The sequence below is a fragment of the Cryptotermes secundus genome, unplaced genomic scaffold (genome assembly GCF_002891405.2).
Source record: "Cryptotermes secundus unplaced genomic scaffold, Csec_1.0 scaffold941, whole genome shotgun sequence".
NCBI classification, from domain to species: Eukaryota; Metazoa; Arthropoda; class Insecta; order Blattodea; family Kalotermitidae; genus Cryptotermes; species Cryptotermes secundus.
The window spans coordinates 1,004,011-1,025,825 of NW_019739977.1; the positions used below are offsets into that span (position 1 = coordinate 1,004,011).

Genomic DNA, 21,815 nt, shown 5'->3' on the forward strand with positions numbered 1-21,815 from the left:
GAATGTTTCTACTGTACTATTCGCTCACTTTCATGATATATCGTATTACATACTTTTTACAGTCAGTTGAACCTTTTACACTTGACGTTATCCTGGATTTTCTCAAAGGTCTAAATATTGTCCTTAGTGCAATGTTAGCTAGAGACCTACTGCCACAGTCAATAAGTTCGTGGAATGGCCGCAAAGCGTCGTACGGGAATTTACTGCCAATAGGTTTTAGCAATATTTTCGGCAGCTATATCAACGTTGGCAGACTTGCATAGAGGCCAACGGCAACTATTTTGAGGGCCGATGTGGATCTGCGTAAGTGTATGTGAATACCTTGTAATATGATGCGACAAAACCACATTCCACGAGCTTAATGACTCTACCACGTATATTTCATCGACTGTTCAAATGATTATACTGGGGCTATTGAACGAGAACCCATGGACTGCCCCCTCCCACCCTCAATCCAATGTACTTCCCTGTAGTCCTCTGCAGTTGCCTACTCATCTCGTTTACTGGAATATTGGCGGTAATAGTGACGTAAAGATCTTTCTCAATGACAAGCTCTTTGGACTGTCTGACATGTGTTAGAGTAAGGTGAACAAAAATAGAACAGACGAAACTGGGAGCGTCGATTATAGTCATCCCCACCACACACGGGGCTTCTTTCCGTGGCCTTAGTATAAGAAACGTTAACAGTGGGAAAACGTATGTGGAAATGCAGTTTAATTCTTGATTTTCTTTGAATCCATACAGATATTACCAACGAGAAAAATGCGAATCTCAGCGGGTGGCTTCTTATCGGTCACCTAAGCGCCAACATTCAGTTGTAACATCAGCTACAACAGGTTTGTCGCCAGTGTAAAGCATATATAAAAAAAAACAAGAACTCCGCGATCCTGACCCTGCTAGCCTACATACAGTGTCGTTACTGAAGGCGACAGAATACATATTTGGCAGTGACACATTTCTGTCATCGGCCCACCTAGCACGATTTGAACTGCAATGCGCGTCAACCTCAGAAGTTCCCAACTGGTTGTGTTGTAGGCCTAACTGTTGTGTGGTGATTATTACGGGCCTTAAGTTACAATAGCATAAGACCGCACCATAGCTCAAGCGGTTAGTCGCTGGTTCCCACCGCGGCGGCCCGAGTTCAATCCCGGATCTGGTCAAGTGGGATTTGTGGTGGACAAAGTGGCGCTGGGGCAGGTTTTCTCCGAGTAGTTCGGTTTCCCCTGCCAATCTTCATTCCACCAATTGCTCCACAATCACCCTCACCTATCATCAGGGGCTGGTACAATAGGCCAGAACTGGCCGCAGTACAAGGGACTTAGTCCCACCTCACTAGCAATAAAAGAAATAAAATAGCATATTCCACTCGTGCAAATATTTTGTGTACGTCTAGCTGTGTGACTATTTGATAATTTTCAAATGTTCTGAAATTTAAATATGCTTATCTGGGAACAATTTGGATCCTGGCTGATGGAAGCCTCCGATACCAATTGGATATGAGGTTGGGTGAACACACAGTCGGTCGGTATGCGGCGAATGAAAATAATTCGTGCCCCTCGTCATAAATCGAATCTCCGTCGTCTACCCTCTACCCACTTGTAACGCGTGCTAATTATTTGTTTATCCATCACAACACAATAACTCTCAGAATCTCGCTCACATTAACTGATTATAATGAATTTATTGAATTCAATGGTATCTTGCTACACATTTCGGCTTATGAAAAGTCATCATCAGGCAGATATAGAATAGCAACTTATTCTTAAACTATTGAATTGCATTCTGTATGGATATATGTCACGATATTACAATTATTACTAACGCATCAAATTTTCAACATTTCGTCAAAATTAAAGCCGCTACTGTTCCTATATATTCATTTAGGCAAGATAAAAACTTCATGTTAATTTATGTTTTCAGATGTTCATGCAAAAGTATAAAATAAATATAAGTAATATAATAATTGTTGTCCCGAGTCACGAATTCTGTCTCTCTTTCTCTCTCTCTCTCTCTCTCTCACACACACACACACACACACACACACTAGTACATTGCTTTCTGTGCCTAGGAAACCTGGCATCTCACGGTCGGGTAGAATCTCAACTGCAAATACGAGTACAGCGCAACAATGTGCTACGAAACACAGCTGTATCAAAAAGAGGCGAAATAAGGGGGAAAGCCAGGATATTACAAAGCTATTAGGCTAACTGGCAGTAGATTAACGCTCTACGCACTACACGCATGGGTTCCGACTCTCGGTTGTGGCTTTGCAATTTCTCTTTTCGGCATCACATTCAGAACGGAGCTAGAAGATCGTTCCAGCGAGATTAAAGACAGCCGGAGCGTAAAGTTGGTAATTCTCTTGGTTACACATTCTGTTTCATCAATCAGATGGGTCGAACTATACGAGATCACTGAGGTAACGAAGTTACGCAATTTTGGTAATAGGGACTAAGAAGGCTGTATTGTCAGTCATGATCGCTAACAGAGTAGCGAAGTCAGTATAGTAACCAGTTTACGGAATTGACGGCAGGAGAACTGGGGTTCGATTCCCGCAGGAGCCGAGAATTTCTTTTCGTCACCTCATCCAGTCCGGGACCTAACCAACCTCATAGCAACAGAATACGGAAGCTATTTTCTTGGGGACAAAGTAGCCGGGGAGTGACGCTAACCACTCACCTACATCTAGTGCCGAAGTTACATGTCCGTAAACATCTGAATTTAACAAACAATTTCGGTAAGATTGCAGACATTATATTTTTAACCAACAGATTTATTCTAACATTAACTCTTTGATTCACGAAATTCGTCGAAGTAATAGAGAATGTAAGGATTCGACCTCACAGTAAAAACAATAAACCTCCAAGTTATTTACATAAATAATCGCTGTTTATTTTGCGAATCTTATGTAACATATTCTATAAGAGAAATTCCGATTTTTTTAATTTTAGAGCTTGCAGTTGGGCCGTCAAGTAACCAGTGCTCTTCAAACGACTAAAACACCTCGTATGAACGCATGAAAGATAAATATGTTCTGTGCTTTTTCATTAATTGATGCCATACAGAACTTCAAAGTTCACCCCTGCTTCCATTGTGTATCGACGGATCAGGTGACAACCGTGAAACCTGCAGGTGCAATTAACAATATGTTAATGCGACCTGAAGCATAGCAGTGAATCCAGAAGGTTTCAGTCTTATAATACTGTATTCAGTGTGGACTAAAACGCGCAAGTGGGATTTAAATACGCTCTTGATGATTGAACTTAACTCCAACTAAAGAGATGTAGACATAAATTCTCATTATCTCGCTATATTGATAATTTACTTATTGTTAACACTGAACCAGCACTTTGTTTAAAGATCTCGATATATGTTTAGATATCTCAGCCGAATTAATTTACGTTGTCTGTTACTAGCCGCCAACATCTCTGTTGTTTACTTTCTCACAAATGATAGCTTGCCTTCACATTACTGTCAGTGTCTACATACATAGATCTGACCCACTCATCAGCTAATCATTTTACAAATTTTTTAACACTGTATGATCTATAAAATCTCACACAGTGTTCAGATAACAATTAAATTTCTAAAATTAAAACGTTTAAAAATTTTTAATGAAAACATTGTACTATCGAAAGTGTTTCGTTAATGTTCTAGATTTTGTTTACACAACCATATTGCTATCACGTTGTTCCATATAATATTTGGCATTTCCTGTTCGAAAGTCGCCACTAGAATACGTAAATATCACATGATTCTCTTATGCCATTGTACAGTATCCATTTCACATTATTTGGAGGCAACACGTGTTGCTCTACTGTAGCTTGCAACGCACTTTAACAAAGTAAATGATGAAATAGATTTAAAAAATAACCTCATCTGCAGCACACTGTGTTAGCATGCTACAACAGGTCAAATGAGACAGGGCACGGAACCATGGCTCATTGAATGGGACCAGACTTCGTAAGACGATGATTCTTTTCTGTTATGTGGCCAATTATTTCCTCCAGGACACACGTGAAGAGTTGCATTGTTCATCCGCATTTTAATGCTATTCTGTTGTATTACTCCCTTCATCCTGCTCTGGTAAGCTTAGGGGCGTGACACATAACATCGAGTTCGAGTTATTTTATGAATTGACAGAAGATTACACAGAAAGCTTTCTTGTTTGAAAGTAGATCTGTATACTAGTTCAAACAAATTGAACAAACCTAATTTAAGAATAACAGTATTATTGGTTCGATATAAGCATGCCAACTGGTGAGTAACTTTCTTAAAATAGCATGGATATTCTGTCTGATATTATGACCCCAGGACGAGTACTGAATTGCTTTCGTGAATTCTGACACGGTTATGATTGAAATACTGATTAATGAAGCCGATAAAATTTTATAGCGGTCATAAATAAAGTGTAGTAATTGTGACCAAGTGGTTGTTAGGTATGGGCGGTAAAGATAGAACTGAGGCCTGCATAACGCATCTGATGCAAACAACTTAAAATCTCAGTACATGAACTATTGTTGTGCTGCAATATAACATGATATAAAAGTAAATGTAAGGTGAGTTTCACATTACCTGACAGTTGAAAGAGGGCGTCGCGCGTTGTCCACAACATGCAGTGACCATCACCACATCACCACAGCCCAGAGAACAGTGAGGACCGCCCGCCCATTGATGGCATCACGCAAGGCCAAGCCCCTTCCACCACTTCATGCGGCGCAGTTGACTGGCAATACAGAAATGAACATTACAGCATTCTCTGGGACACTGGGATATTGCTTCTGCACACACACACGCTTTCTTACGGGCGCAAAAGTTGTAAAGATTTAAGGGCCCTGATATGAAAGGGAGGGATTAGGAAGGGGGAGGGAGAGAGAGAGAGATCAGGTGGTTGATGGAGTTCAAAGAAAAAAACTTGCTTATTCTTATAATAATTTAAAACACACCGTTTTTAATATTAGAACAGGTCGTCCATACGTAGGGCTTTATTCCGGAAGTACAACATACAAGAAACCTGCCGCCTGCTTAACATCACTCTGTCGCAGATAATCTTTATACCACGCTTCACAGAAATATTTTTATTCTCGTCAACATATTCGTTAGTACGTTCGTGGGAATCGGGATACCGTATTTCTGGAACCAATTAATTAATTAAATAATTTGATACATACATATAATGAAGACATAATATTTTACAGATACTTTGAAAGTTTACGAAAATCTAAAATTAACCATTTGAAAGAATCACGATCTAAAAGGGGTTCGTTTGGATTTGCTCCTAATTAAGATCTACTTGTTGCCACTGTAATTCATATTCCCTTTTAAAGACGAGAAAATCAATTGATCTTGGCTTCGCAGGTTTCAGAATAAAACATATATGTTGAAAATTAAAGAAATAATTCGAAACATGGCGTCAAAGTTCAGCTGCGTCTGTCACCACTGAGTAGATTTGTTTAATGTGCTGAAACGTTACAGTAAGTTGAATCTCAAGATCTGTAGATCCTCGCAATTAAACTCCAAAACAAACGGAAACGTATGTCAAGTGTTTATTTCAAGAACACAAAAGGAAGACTTGCCTGATTTCTAAGGCCTGCTGTTAATTTGCAGATGTCACTAACGAATTTCCCCGTTTTCTTTCCTTTTTGTCATTTTACGATATTTTCAATATCTAGACTCTATGGAGCCGAATGATAGGGCGACTGCTGAAGAATGTACTGGAAAGGATCTGAAAAGATACGGTCACGGTTTAATCGAGGCACTTCCCGGCATTTTACCAGGCAGCCTGAGAGAAACCACGGAAAACCTCGGCCAGGAGAGACGGTGATCTGACGGAGAATCTAACTGAGGACTTTCAGAATACAAGTCTAGAGCATTATCGCTAGGACTACCTGCTCAGTATGAATTTACCTATGATAAGAAGAAACTTTAATAAATTGCATTGTTTTAATGTTTCGTGTGTTTTGTTTTTTATTCGCTCGTGCTCACTTCGTAATTGGCCTTCGGGCTAATAAGTTAGCATGTACATAAACAAGAATTGAACTGCACATCAATTCAAGTCTAGTCGCGCCTGGTAATGCTTGTACACGAACCGAATTGCTAACACGGCTAGCCCTACTCCCAAGCTGCAGTTAAGTAAGTAGGTGCACTGCGCAGAACGTGTTGGTATCCATGTGTAGGGAGCCCGAAGTGCCTGATGTAAGCCGTAAACATTCTAAACAAACACACATTGTTGCCAGATTGAGAAACAACGGATGAACGACTTCATTTTTCGCTTCACAAACTTCAGTTTTAATGTAAGATTTGAGGTTTTCACGGCGATGACTACAAAGAAAGCCGTCTTCTGGAATGTGGTGCCGTGTAGATATTACACCTGCTCACCCTGCTTCCTTGCTCACGGATTTTCTTCTTTCTTCTAACCTGAAGATAGAGGCGATACGTTCCTCCGAAAATTCTGTTGACACAATATCTACACGGCATCACATTCCGAAAGACGGCTTTCTTCAGTTTTAATGTCCAGAATATCCGCATTTACTTACATGCGTAACTTTACGTTCTGCCTTTTGGGTTCGATGATAATATGGATGAATGTCTCTGGATCGAAACAAAAGATGGGAAAACGGCGAAATTTATTGTTAACTTAAGATTTCCTGGAAATTCCGAAGAATGCCCGCAACAAGTAACTACTGTAGGATGGCTTCAAATTTGATCTGAGACCTCAAGTGCAAGAAGACAAGAAAATGATATTAAGAAGTTTTGTTTGAGATGTTTCTCGGGAGGCTATTCCCCCGAAGTCCTCCCACTTTATTTTCTGGTGACTTACAAAACCTGTATATAAGGATAACAACAGCAAGAATTTCAAAATATAAATAAAATGTTTATATAAATACAGATGTGCAGGCGACCTGATTGGATCGGACGTAGATCTCTTTTGCAATCTCTAAAAATAGTTTCTGTGGTTTAATTCAGAACCCTGTCAGTAGGTGTCTGTAGGATCGAGTGGTAGAATGTCAGACGAATGATTGATTGAAAATGATATTGAAGGAAATGGTCATGGCTAAATCGAGGTACTAACCCATTTGGCCTGGAGAGACTGAATAAAACTTAAAAAATCTCATTTAGGATAGCTGATGTCCCCCCCCCCTAACGAGTATCGACTCATGCATCCCTCCTCCCCCCGAATATGAGTCAACGACTTCCCCGCTACTCCGCTCCGCTTGGTTGTTTAAAATAAAGATTTCTCTCTGTATTAGTTCGTTATGAGACCTAACGTGTGTAAAAGGTTTCTGTAACTAGCATGATGGCTTTTACATAAACGACTATACCAGAGTCATATAAGGGTTTTTTTTTCTTTTTCATTGGCGCTACAGCCCTCATTTGGGCCTAGGCCTACCTCATTTTAACTCTCCGTTTCACTTCGGTTTACTAGATCTTAGACATACTGTAAGACTCCTTGGGCGGGTGATCAGCTCGTCGCAAAGCCTCTACCTGTACACAAACACAGAGAAACGCACACAAACATCCATGCCCTGAGTGGGATTCGAACCCACGATCCTGGTTTCCAAGATGGCGAAGACAGTGCATGCCTTAGACTGCTCGGCTACCGTGACCGGCCATATAAGGGTTACTAATATATAATTACACATTCTTTACACTTCTATCATTTTAACAACTGGTTTTATTTATATATATTAGTGAGTAACTCTTTCTAATATTTTCCTATTAATACAGCTGTAAGTTGCATCTGACTTAAAACATGGATTAAATAATGTCTATCCAACTCTGTTTGTGGCTCTTGCTCCCACTTGGACCATAGGGTATCCATGAAACGGTCGTTTCACTTCAGTTTCTTAATCTTAGACAGTCGGTAGGATACCTTAAATGGGGGATCAGCCCGTTGCAAGGCCGCTATCTTACATAGGACAACACAAACAGAATAAATGCAAACAAACTTTCGTACCTTTAGTGGGATTCGAATCCACGATCCCAGTGTTCAAGCGACCGGAATCCTTTCATACTGTGACGTGTTGCGCGGCGACTGTGACAGGCGGTTTAAAATAGCAGCTTTTATTCAATTACACTCTGCATACAATTTAGCCCTCCCTACCTTCTGCATAATTTTATGCATAATTTCCTCCTGATCATGGTCATGTGACTGAATTATGTTCTGGAACTGTTATACCACACAGGAATGAAGTTCATGTGATAGCATACAGAAGTAGAGTACATATTCCCGTTTTAGTTTGGCCGCTACAGATCTTCATATGTAGCTGATAAAGGGCAATCAGCAAGGAGTCTTACACCCTTTTCTGACTTAAAATGCTCAAGTTGAGGAAGTAAGGGCCGGACGTGGTAGTTTTTAACTTCCCGGTAAAGAGTCGAATATTTATGTGATGAAGACGATAAAGTAACACGGGAGCAAAAACCAATTACGGCCTTATGCAGACATCGTTCTGCGAGGTGAGTGGAGGGAGATCAGTATTCTAGTTTCACACTACCCCTCACTCTCTGAGCTCGACTCTTATTTTTTTTTTTTTAAAAAGCCACTTCAGTTCCGTAGGTAAAGGACATTTTAATGTCTCTTGTCTCTTTCAAGATACCGGTAGAGTGAGATCGACTTTCACAAACTCGACGTAACTGGCAGATCATTACAGAAATTAATCTGCATTAGTAAACCGCGGAAGTATATACAATTATTGTGTTTCTGGACGTTATCCATCGTCCTGTTTTCGTTTAAAACACACATCGTTTCGGAGACTGGATTCTTCAGGTGGAAGCTACTCAGGTGGGACCAGTCAATAGTTCTAGACCCTATCTCCTGACACCAGCAGAGAGTCAGGGTCAGAGTCACTTTGCGACTGGCGGTTTACTGCCAATCAGTTCGTCTTGGCGTCAAGCCCCTTGAGACTCACGACCAGAGATTTGTTTATCCAACTGAGCCCTTCCGGTAATAGTCCTTATGTAACGTCCTCTCTGAGAAGAAGATGGATTTGCCTCTTATGAATATGCTTGGCCTTCGCCAAGTCTTCTGTCAACACAGGCTTAGCAAAGCAGATCATGGCTATCTTACATATCTTATGCCACAACAACAGCTTAATCACTTGAATTGTTGGAAGATTCACCACCGCCAAGTTTAAGCCTCTTATATTTTCTATGTCTGGGTTCACTTTGTCCTATACTGCGAACATGTTCATCCTCATGATTTTGTATGACTTCTGCTTGTTGCCTACACAATTTTATTATATAATCGTATACATAAGGAAGATTGAAAGCCGTGTGCAAGTCGCGGACCGGTGTGCAACTTGGAGAATTTCCAATGGTGCGCAGAACTTTGTTTTTTAGGATCTACAATTTTAAGTGGTTGGTGTCTGCCGCTAATTCCCAGGCGGAGCAAGCATAAGTCATTAGGACATCAGAACTAACCAAGATAGAATACGTAAACCAAGCACAGCACAAATCATCTGCGAGAATTAAGACACATTCATAAAATTAAAAGATCTCAGTACACATGAGACATAGCACCTATATCCATGCACTATTTAACGGCTATTGTTAAAATTAGAGCACTATCAAAATAGACGCCATCACTAAAGAGACAAGTTGTCTGTACGGTATCAACACAAAAAACACAATTTTCACACATAATCTACACTGGACGGAGTTGTAGTTTTCTGACTACTACCGCGATAATGGGAGTGCAGAAGTGAGAGATAACCAGATTGGGTTGATTGATTGGGTGGTTTATCAGAGACATATGGGCTGCTTCCTTGTATTTCCTGTATGTGGTGTTTGGCTCAACCTGCAAGACCTTCGCTTCATTCCAACAGATTCTGCGGCCTTCCTCGTAAGCATCTTGGGTTAATTTTGAATTTTCAAGCAGACCGCTTGCAAGGTTATATTTCTGCTCCTATTTCATACATCTAAAGGTTTGCTTGTATCGCTGATGTGACACCTGCCACAGTCACAAGGGATGCTGTACACACACTGCTTCCTCTGCTGGGAATTTATAACCGGTCCAGTTTTCATCAGTGTCCCACGCAGTGTGCTTAGTTTTGAAAATGGCCCTGGCATTCAAAGGGTGTCCCGGTATATTGCACCTGAAGACGGATGATTGCTTCTCGATGGCTTCATCATGGAGCCAAAAAATCTTGTGGGTATTCATTAAACATCAGGTTATATCTTATGTTCTTAACTTACTTGTTGAAATCCTTCAAATCCATACATATGACGATCTCAACTGAAGAAACTCTGAACGGCTCCTCTGACAGAGCAGAGAGCTGTTGCCTTGAGATCACAGGAGAGTGCTGGTAATGTGCATGGAACTGTTTCTACATCCGTGACTGTCAGATCAAGAACATATTAAAGGTAAAAATTAAGTTGTCATTTTGCTTAATTCAGGAAGCACGTCGTGAAAACGTATGGCGAAGTGGATGGAGAGATCCACGCAGTATTGACATTGGTTCCACCTTATATATTCTGAGATATTAGGAATTTCGTTAGCTAAGAAATATATAGAAGGAATCAACCTCGTCACTGTATCGAGGTCATGTCATCCTGACGATCCGGTCTCTATACCAGCTGGGAAAGTAGCTGTTGTACTATGTAATAGACTAGCTGCGTCCCAAAGCCCATTTGGATATGTTGGCGAAGAGAACAATCCAAGTCCCTGCTCGGAATCGAACCTTGGTCATCTAGTCCGTAGTCTAGTTGCTATTATGACTGATTATCTGTTGGCAGATCCCTCTGGGGTCCTGTAGTTGAGCTAGTCTAAGCACAATTTTTCTGCATGGTTTTGTGTTCTATGTTGCACAATCTCGATTTTCTTGGAATAGGAACCGAGGGTCGTCAGCTGACAACCATATATTGTGGCTTTTATGTACCTTATTTCAATGCACGAAATCGACTATTGTCAAGAGGATGAAATTTATGTAATGTATAGAAACTTTATATTTAAACAACCGTGCAGCAGTTACTTATAATGATGGCCTACGGTAATTATGTAGGCCTACTACCCCGCCGCCGATTATAGTGGCCGCGTGGTCTAAAGCATGAAATGTTTTCATTCCCTCGAATACTGGGACCTTGGGCTCGAACCTCACTCAAGGCATGGATGTCTGACTGCTTTATTTTTCGATTATGTGTAGGTAGCGGTCTTGCGACGGGCTGACCTCTCGTCCAAGGAGTCCTACGGACTATCAAAAATTAAGAAACTGAAGTGAAACGAAACTTTTCACGGATGTCCTATGCTCCAAGTGGGATCAACAGGAATAAAGATAGAAAAATAGATAGACAATCCCGTCATTACTTGGAGAGTTGAACGAAAATCAGGAAACTGCCACTACGATACCCAACACCCTTCTGAATTCCAACCGAATGTGATATCATATTTTCAGAGTATACAATTTTGGAGTGAGTCTTTGGAGATTGTAGATTCGACATTGGTTTATGGTGATGACAGAGTCAGTGTGTAGTATGTAGGTGTTAGTCGCCCTGCTTGTACGAATATGTACAAGAAGGCGTGAGTGAGTAATGAGATTATGTGAGAGAGGTTGGGTGTGGCATGCTGCTGGAAGATCCTAGGCAACTTTGCTCGCAGCTGAAATTAATTTTAAGTGTATAGAATATTATGTACTCAGAAGGAGTCTTGAAATTGCTCTGGCCGGGTTTGGCAACTAGCCCTCGTGGAAGAAGTCCTTCTATCGCTACATCCGAATAACCAACATCTATATTATTTAACATCATTTATTTATTGTGACGTACTGCCCAATTTCGTGCTAAAACTTATTGTGTGATGAAAAGAAATAGGATATTTCATAAGACTGATAGGCTTACCTTACATGTACTCCTAAAATTTATCGACAATATCTCCAAATTAACTTGACCTTTTCTTCTCTCGCTCCCACTTTGGAGCATGGGGCTGATTTCTCAGTTTCATGGTCATTTTACAGACGGTAGGTCTCTTTGGACGGGTTATCAGCCCGTCGCAAGGCCTCTACCTAAACACAGGACAACACATACACAGAATAAAAGCATACACACACCAAACATCCATGTTTTGTGTGGGATTCGAAACCATTACCCCGGCTTGCGAGCGAGCGAAGACAGTACATGCCTTAGACCGCTGGCCACAGTGACCGGCAACTTGGCCTTAGAAGACAATTAAAAGTTCTGTTCTTAAAAAGTAAGAATTAGATTCATTCGATTAGATTTCAAATTGTCCAAGAACAAAAATTTTCCAAGACTTCCTCCTCACATTTCATGACGCACAGTGATTTTGGAGCGTCTATGGAGATGGAAAGATTAGAAAAGGTGCGGGAGGAAATCATGATGGCATATTCAAAGTATTACCTCAGTACCGGCCTGAAAAAACTGAAGAAACCCCCCAAAAATCAGTCAAGACAGTACTGTATGCCTACAAGCCATTATTCCAATGAAGTATTGCCAGAACACATATCAGGAATGTTGGCAATGAAATTTGAGGCAAATTATCTTCAAAATAGCAAAAAACATGAAGTGGCGTCTTTTGAGTTTCGTGTCGGTCCCCAGTGGGTTTGTAGGAGGAATGAAACAAATCAGGCAACACAAACCGGGACGCTTGCACGCGTACAGTCTAGGAATTATGGCATTCCATAACTTCTAGACTTCAAAGCCTCAGTCACGTGTCGGAGCAAAATTCGCTTACTGCTAATTCCGAAAATTCTCCAAGAAAACAACAATTTGATGCAAGAAAATAGTACAGTATATCTGGCTCCAAACTAGTGGAACAATTGATGCGCATCTATAGAACGACTGCAAAACTAAATGATGTATCTTTAACAACATTCTTTGAAATTTCAATCGTAACAAGAAGTTCTGGGAAGAACTAATAGTCTACTTTCCTCTGATACATCTCGGAGAGTATAGAAAGAAACGCACCCAGCAATTCTTCTATTGCTGCGGTAACGTTTTTACCGACCCGTTACCTAACAACCTTAGGGGCATACACATAGAGAAAGGCATACTAATGGGAGGGCTTTACGAAGTACACCACTGAAATTGGCTTAGATGCCATCATATGCATACAAATTTTCATAAACGTATGTTCAGACATTCAAAATTGACGGGAGCGGGGATTCACAGCCATGCAGACACACAAACGGTATGGAGATTTCATAAGCTTACCTTTATTTTTTCAAAATAAAGAAAGTAGGCTGAAAATGGAATCATGTTATCCTTAATATGGCCCTCATTCTTGTTCAAATCTATTTTAGCCGAAATGAAGTAGTAGATTTTGAGCCAAGATCGTATCTGCGTGTCCGTTATACTTAATATTTCAGTTCCCAAACCACCACACACATGGATTTGGTATAGAACCATAAATTGTAGTAAGGGATGATCAACTTTAGTATGAGATGCGTATATTTTAAAACTGCAGTGCAATTTTCTTTACATTTAGCCTGGTTCGTTAGACTTTTTGTTCTTCATGCACGCAAAAATAATTATTTAATTTTCTGTGTTTCGTTAAATACACGTAACACTTACAGCATTTCAAATTTCAAGTTATGGATAATAAGGAGCCACATTATGTGTGAGGGCATATAGCTTTCATATCATTCGAAAATTGGGAAAATTTTGTTTCGGTCAGCATAACCCGTAATCCGCAAGCCCTAAAACACTCTGTTTAACACATCATTCCATTTTCCAAGCTGGTGCATTGCATCTGTATATCTGTTGTCCCGGTTACATTCGTGTTTACAGCTACAACTAACTGCTTATGCTAATTTGTACTGACGCTCTAATTTGAAGTCTGAACATATGTCACTCAGCTGGACGCACACATTACAATTAAATTGGTGTCATAGCAGGTGTTCATAAACGCGTGTCGTCACAGGAGAATTTAATTGTATTCTCAAGCATCGTTCTTTCGTTAATAATAAAATTACACAACGTGTCTATCAGTGCGTAATACGGCTAGTCACTACTGCAAACTAATTACTGGAAATTGATACGTGCATATTTTCAATAGCTATTTGAGTCGAGCATTGTTCATATATAAAGTAGTGCTAGGTTTACGAGTTATTTAGGCAACACTTTGTTTCAGGCGATCTGTGAAGTCGGGGATTTGAAGAGGCAATTTCGATGAGTTTATTCTTAACAGAGTTAAATATTTAATTGTCAGAAACTGTTTATTGTTGTTAGAGGATCCCAGGTGACATGTTCCTTTGGATAAGAAATTAAGAGGTTCATAGACCTGCAGGCATAAAAGAAACCGGACACAGATTTTAATCTTGGAAATATTTGGTGAAAAATGGAGACCTACTCGTCGATTCTTCTGTTCTGTGTATGTATGAAATATTTTATTTAGCAAGCGAGTAGATGTCGTTGAATATGAAACTGACTTTAGTAATTCCGTGAAATATTACGTTAATAAATCCCTAACAAAATACCGGCAAGTAAAATTACTAGTGATCACCACTTTAATACAGCCATTCTTCCTGAAATTTCTATAATATACATTTCCGCATGAAGATAAAGTAAACTCTAATCACTTCCAGTGGAAGGATATAAAGTATTAGTATCCCATTCTATCAGAGTCAATTACTGAAGCTTCCTTCCAGTATAAAACAGTAAAAATACGTGTATATGCTATTAATCCAACATAAGCCTTTGCCCAAAAGCAATAATTGCACATAAAACAGGAATTATTATTCGATTTCTTTTTTATAACAATAGGAAATTTATGTTACCACCTACTAATGATCTTAACTAAAACAATCGCGATTTCTTATTCGGGTATTCATTTTTATGGAAATCTTTTAATACCATATGATACCAGCAAAGCGAAATATATGATCGAAATTGCTAGACAGTTGTAATTTAAAGCAAAATTGTATGAACGAGATAAACAGAATGGTTTCATACAAGTTTCCTTGTCGACCTAGTGCGAACAAAGATATTGCCTTGAACTTCAATTTCATAAATGATGCATGAATCATAAATAATATTCTTGTCGTTCACAGAATTAATGGCTTTTTAGACTTTTTCCATCATCCGGTATTCTGTAGAACAGAAAACAAGACTTTTCGGAAACTGGGTCTGTTTCCGTCCTCAGGTGACGGGGGACGACGGAAAAGTCCAAAAACCCAGTAATTCTGTGTGTTATACACCATCGTCAAAACTATTTAGAATCTAGTATTCTTCTCGTTGTGTGCCATGCCGCTATATAAACATTTCTGAGGATTGACATCAAATTGACAAAAATTTGTTTTCCGTTTTTTTATTTGGTGCTACAGCCAAAATTTGGACCTTGGCCTACCTCCATAAAACTGTCCGTTTCACTTCGGTTTACTATATATTAGACATTCGTTAGGATCTCTTGGGCGGGTGATTAGCTTGTCGCAAGACGTCTACCTGTACACAAACACAGAAAGACATACATACACATACAAACCCCAAACATCCGTGAGCTGAGTGGGATTCGAACCCACGATCCAAGATTCCGAACGAGCGAAAACAATGAATGCCTTAGACAGCTAGGCTACCGTGACCGGCTTGTTTTACATTTAGTTCATTAAATTAATTTTTACAATTTTCGCTCTTAAATTACTTGCCAGCTCTCTGTAAAAATATTCTGTAACAATTCATCCACATGACTATGCCCGACTTCTTCCTTCTTCTCTATCGATTCGCCCAAACAATCACACACCTCCTCCACGTCATTACATATCGATTCATCCACATGAATATGCACACCTGACGTCTTTGCTCTTCAATGTTTCCAGACTTCAGTTCCATTTCTAACCTTAAATCCACCGATATACCTTACTTGGTAGCTACAGATTAAGTTTCCTCCAATTAGTGGACAATGTTAGAATACAAATCTCAAATTACATAGCGCCTCATCATTATAACTTCCAAACAACAGTTTCGATATCTCTCCAGCGATAACTGGGGCATATTTCTTGTAAGGTGCATTGTAATCTAATAATCAACAAGCCTTAGATAATGGCTTGGTTTTATTTTTAATAAAGTATTAAGTTAATGTATCTCATATCCCTAAATTAATTTATTTTAGAATATATTTAGCATATACACATCGCTTATTGCTAGTAGCTATTATTATTGCCAGACTGAATTGCATTTGATCTCTAAATATCATAACAATATCGCTCACAACAACACTGTGAATTACTTAAGGAGGAACACCCAGAAGTGTACAGTAAAATAATTATTATGCGAGCATTGCAATGAAACAAACAGAATAAAAAACAAACAAACAAACAACACACTCCGTGGTTTTATTTTGCAAGCGAATTATGCAAAATCTGAAACATAAATGAAAAGAAATATTCATTTAATTTCTCATAGTCTAAAATTCATGTAAATAATATTTAATAATAAAAAAGAACTCCGTGGCTTTAGTCCGCAAGCGAACTATACCGACCGAGCTATCTCTGCTTGTCGGCGAAGTTAGTGCCAACTTTAGAAGATAATATTTAAAAATTCAGTCTCTACCTCTAACATACGAGTATTACAATGTACACGTACCTCCGTTGCAAAGACCAACTGCCTAATTCCGTTTACTGAAATAAGGGATGTTTATTTTAGGAAACGTATTTAACATGAAAGGGGGCACGAGGTAGCGTAGTTGGTTGAGGCACTATACTACAAGCCGGAAGGTCGCGGTTTCAAGTTCCGATGAGGTCGTTGGATTTTTTTCAGTTGACCAAATCCTTCCAGGCGCACTATGGCCCTGGAGTCGACTCAGCCTCTAACAGAAATGAGTACCAGGAATTAATTAAATAATTTTCCTGGGGAGTAAAGCGCGGCCGGCGCGTATGCAATTGAACAATGTTATAACTTCTTAGCTCACTCGACATCGGCATGTACGAAAAGTCAGATTACCATTAACGACGTTAATAGGCGTTGCCAACGTGCACCAGAATTCACTGTTTTAGAATTTGAATTTTTCGGAAGTTTACTTCCATTTGACACTCTGAATAATAACAAATAGTTCGAACTTGAAAGTTAGAGTACGCGTGATGTCTGTTCGCGGCAGTAAATGGCTGCGAGTAATCTAAAGTTAGCCGGTCACGGTAGCCGAGCGGTCTAAGGCATGTATTGTCTTCGCTCGTTTGGAAACCTGGATCGTGAGTTCGAATTCCACTCAGGGTATGGATGTTCAGTTTGTGTGTGCGCGTTTTTCTGTGTTTGTGTACAGGTAGAGGCCTTGCGACGAGCTGATCACCCGCCCAAGGAGTCCTATCGTATGTGTAAGATCAAGAAAAACCGAAGTGAACGGAGAAGTTCATGGGGGTAAGCCTAGGCCCATTGGGGCTGTAGTGCCAAGGAAAAAAGTCTCAGTCAGCCACTCGAGTTCAGAGCGACAGATTTCTTGTGAAACTCTGAACAATCAAACTCTAGAAATCAATATTGACTTGATTATTCGAAATGATTTCGGCACATGTTGCTATGGCTACCACAAGCAGAAAGCCACAAGTAGTCAATCCGCTTCTTGTCCTCGCGAAGACAAGTTCCTAACAATAAACGAAATAAAACGGCCAACAAAACAAGTACGTTCAAAATTAGAACAATGAAGCTTAATGAAGTGCTGAAGAGAACGAATTATCTCTAAGTTGGTGGTTGTCATTCAAAATCTTCGTATTTTCCAATCATTCGAATACAGACTATTATTTTTAAAGATGAAAGGTGTAACGGGAGTCCAACTTTGGGTTACTATACAGTCAGAGAGGCACAAACCAAAGACAAACACGTGCCGTTGCCAGGAGAAATTTTTAGAAGTCAGCAATATTCAAAATTTAGGAGCAACACCAATAAAATTTCTAGATTTGTTCCGCTTCGCTTACAACAATTAAAACATAAACTCTGCTTTACATGAGTAGGAATCGAAATTTATCGACTTCCTTAGAAACGGTTTAACTTACCATAAAATACATCTTAACATAAAATACAAACAACTTCAGCGAAGAGACGGGCTTCATTTTACCAGATTTCATCTCAGAGATCAAGGAGCCCATATGAAACCCCGAACATACCCACAGACAGTGATTATGAACCCGATAGTACGTGAATTCTAAAAGATTATAATTAATTCTATAAATATGTACTCTTATGTACTGCTACAATTTTGAAACTCTGAAGAACTTCCATTAGAGATTAATATGGTACTGAGTTAAAAGCAAAGTTGTCCCTGTACTTAATTATATAACAAAGCACATTCTTTACCTCATCCATAGAGGGAGGTTAGTGGTTAACTTCAAGCCCTTGCCGATTTACCCTTGGGGGTAGTACTCCCGGTACTCTTTGGGTAGAAGGCTGGGTATGCCCAGAGCCGGTGTGGACTACATGGAGAAGAGAAATATTTATTGCCTCTGCCGGAAATCAAAGCCTGTTCTTCCAGCCCATACTCTAGTAGCTACCCCGGTTCATCAATAAGCGCTAAATTGTACATAATTGTAAAAAATATACATCTTAGGAAAAGGCAATAATTTTTTACTGCCGTGGTGTTACGACTATCTTTGGCAAAATTGCCGGCAAGAAGCAAGACGCAACAGGCTGAGAATCACTTCTCTGACTCACTCGAGATTTATTTTGCGCAGAGCTCGCTCAGTGGAGTCAAAAAGTTAAACTGTCTACTGCAGGAAATAAACCGGGCCGTCCTCGAGCTCAAACATTTAAGTAAAATCTTAGAAAGGAAGAAAGATAAATCTATCCATGCAACAGGCCGTGCAGGCCTATAGGATTGTGAGACGTCGAGGCTCTCACATTTTCTTGACAACTGGCTCACTGATGACAGTGAGGCTGTTAGCCTTACTCGCCGGCCGCCCTTTACCCACAGGAAGATTTCTGGTACTCATTTCTATTAGACGCTGAGTCGATCCCAGGGCCAAAGTGCGGGTGGAAGGATTAGGCGAATGGAAAATTCAATGACCTCATCGGGAATCAAATCCGCGACCTTCCGTTTTATAGTATAGTGCCTGAACCAACTACGCTACCACGTGCCCTAGTAGGGCCTTAAAACAACTAAATATCAAATATTTTTAAAACTTAATTTATTTGTTGTTCATATTTAAGCATTTGAATATACGTGGGTGTTATATAAAACGAGCAAATAGTTAAATAAATAATTGTACTTAAATATGGGATTTTTATTATAAATAAATTTGTACTCAGTGAATATTAACCTTTACTCTTAAAAATAAACTTTGAAATTTTCGTAGGAAAACTTATATGAAAAAGCTAAATAGTTCCCTTCAGTGTGACTAGTTAAGATTTTCTTATTTCAATTATTCACGCCCTTACATGTTTCGGTCTTCAGAGACCATCTTCAGAGGAACACTTTTACATCAATAACTTAGAAGCCACTATTACATTACATGTTCTAAAAGTTAAAATATACACGTACAACTACAGAGGTTGTTCCAATACTTTAAAATATTTATAGTTAGTTTGTTAAAATTCTATTGGAATTCGTAGACCAAGCTGGTTCGTGCCGTCCTTCTTATTATTTCTTTTGAAGGGGGCCGAATGTGTGCCCCCCCTGTCGTTCTCGAGAAGAGGGTTCTTTGGTGTTGTCCTGTATGTGTTTGTGGCGGGCTGAATTAACAACTTAAACATATTGTAAGAATATACTCCTTTGGGCAATCGAATAGTTATAATAGGATCTTAACAATTGAAATCTTGTTATAACTACTATTACACATGTAACAGTTTGCTTCTTTCATGTATGGTTATACATGAGACAGGATATCATGTAACATAAAGTAGGCTTTTAGTCAAAATCAATAAAGAAGCGTAAACCTATCTAGAAAATGATTGCATTGTTGATGTCCGAACACAACGCACCGCTTATCCAGGATATTGGATTAGTGAGAGATCATTCACTGAAGTGGCTGTCTATGGACGGCTAAATTAGGTTACCTTTAAGTGTGTTACAGCAGGCTCACGTCACTGTCCCGCCCGGAAGGCTGTGTTACGTACACGCTGCCTCATGCCCGCCAGCCAAGAGGAAAATTGCAAGGAATTCGTAAACAATAGCGGAATATCTCCAACGCCGTAAACGGTAAAAGGCAAAAGGCAAAGTTGTTCCTATGCTTAACTAATTAAGCACCACGCTATGAAGACGTATGGTGGAGTGGGTGTATAGATCCAAGTTCTCTTGACCTCGGCATTAGTTGGAGGTGAGTGGTCAGCTTGACGCCCCGGCCCCTTTCCCCCGGGGAAAAATCCCCCGATACCCATTGGATAGGAGGCTGGGTGGACCCCAGAGCCAGTCTGGACGATGTGGAGAAGAGGAAATTCTTCTCCGTAGCGGGACTCGAACTGCGACCCCTTGGTAGTCAAGCCTGTAGCCAGTCGCTATACTGACTGCGCCATCCGTGCTCCTTCACAGAAGATCAGTCCTGAAGTATTTCATTTCGTTATAGCAATATTATTAATATAATTTATTTACTTAGTTATGATTTATTAATGATGCTGTCAACATCTCAAATAATCTAGAGGATATATGATGGTTAGCGAATGAGTTGGAGAAGATATATATTAGGAAGCGGCCGTTACCTGATTTGAGGTACTTATCAGATATTTTCCGGGAGAGACTGAAAAGCCCTACGAAATCCTCATTCAGGATAGTCGGTCCCTGAGCCGAGATTTTAATCCAGGACCTCCACAATTTGAAAGACGAGTGCTCACTACTCAACCACGACCTTCGGCATCTTATCCTGGGTGTCCCAGGAGGAAAGGTCAATATTCTGGGAGTTCATAATATCGGTCATTCTAAAGTATATGTACATTTATCCTATTCCGAACGGTTTCCGAGATAGAGCTATTAACTGTACGGTTCCAAAATTGTTGATAAGAAAGAGATATTACGTGATGTTTCTAATACCGGTTTTTATTGTTGAAGTGACAAAGTTGGTATAGTTTACCTAGTACAATACATCATCGAAAATTTCACCGTCAACATCAATACACTTTGCAACTCGTGTGAGGACATTGTGTTTTGGTCGTCTGTACAGTGTACTGTGCAGTGAAATAGCTCTATCTCTGAAATTTATGGAATAGGACACATGCATGTATACACTCTTACTTAGATGGTCGATACTATAACCTCCCAGAATATTGATCTTTCCTCCTGGGACACTCTCTATATATTTAGATATCTAAGATTTTTGAGTGGCAGAGTGTTTACCGATTACTTCCCAAAGGGTGGGACAGGAAAGGAATGTTTACTCCTAGATAATTCGTGAAAAGTTATAATGACGGTATTTCTTATATGCCCTAATTATTTGAAATTCTGATTCAACTGCACAATATACGGCTGCTTACTGTGCCTAGGCACCACGTCATGAAGGAATATAGGCGGGGTTAAAGTAAAACTAGATGTAATGTGGCAGGATAATCAGTACCATCTGAGCTGGGAGTACTTGGGTTCAACGCCGAATAGGTTACAACCTGTTCCGGATCACTTGTGTTACGCATGGGTGGGGGAAATCAGAGGAGCAAGGAAAATGAAATCAATCTATTGAAGCACGAAAAGAAGTAATTGTAAATGCAGGTCGCGTCATAGCTCAAGCGGTTAGTCGCTGGCTTCCCTCCGCGGCGGCCCGGGTTCAATCCTGTGTCTGGTCAAGTGGGATTTGTGGTGGAGAAAGTGGCGCTGGTGCAAGTTTTCTCCGAGTACTTCGGTTTCCCCTCCAATCTTCATTCCAGAAATTGCTCCACAATCACCCTCACCTAGCATCTCGGGCTGGTACAACAGGCCAGAAGTGGCCGCAGTGCAAGAGACTTAGTCCCACCCCAATAGCAAAAAAAAAAAA

General features: G+C 39.9%; 1 protein-coding gene across 2 annotated transcripts in view; it reads right to left on the bottom strand.

The window, feature by feature from the left end:
• Window positions 1-21,815, bottom strand: part of LOC111872253 (tetraspanin-18) — a 64,993-nt gene that overhangs the window by 40,609 nt on the left and 2,569 nt on the right. For both annotated transcript variants that reach the window (XM_023865962.2, XM_023865963.2), the window contains exon 2: window positions 4,576-4,726. The gene's annotated coding sequence lies outside the window, so the exon portion shown is untranslated. The remainder of the gene's footprint in view (window positions 1-4,575; window positions 4,727-21,815) is intronic.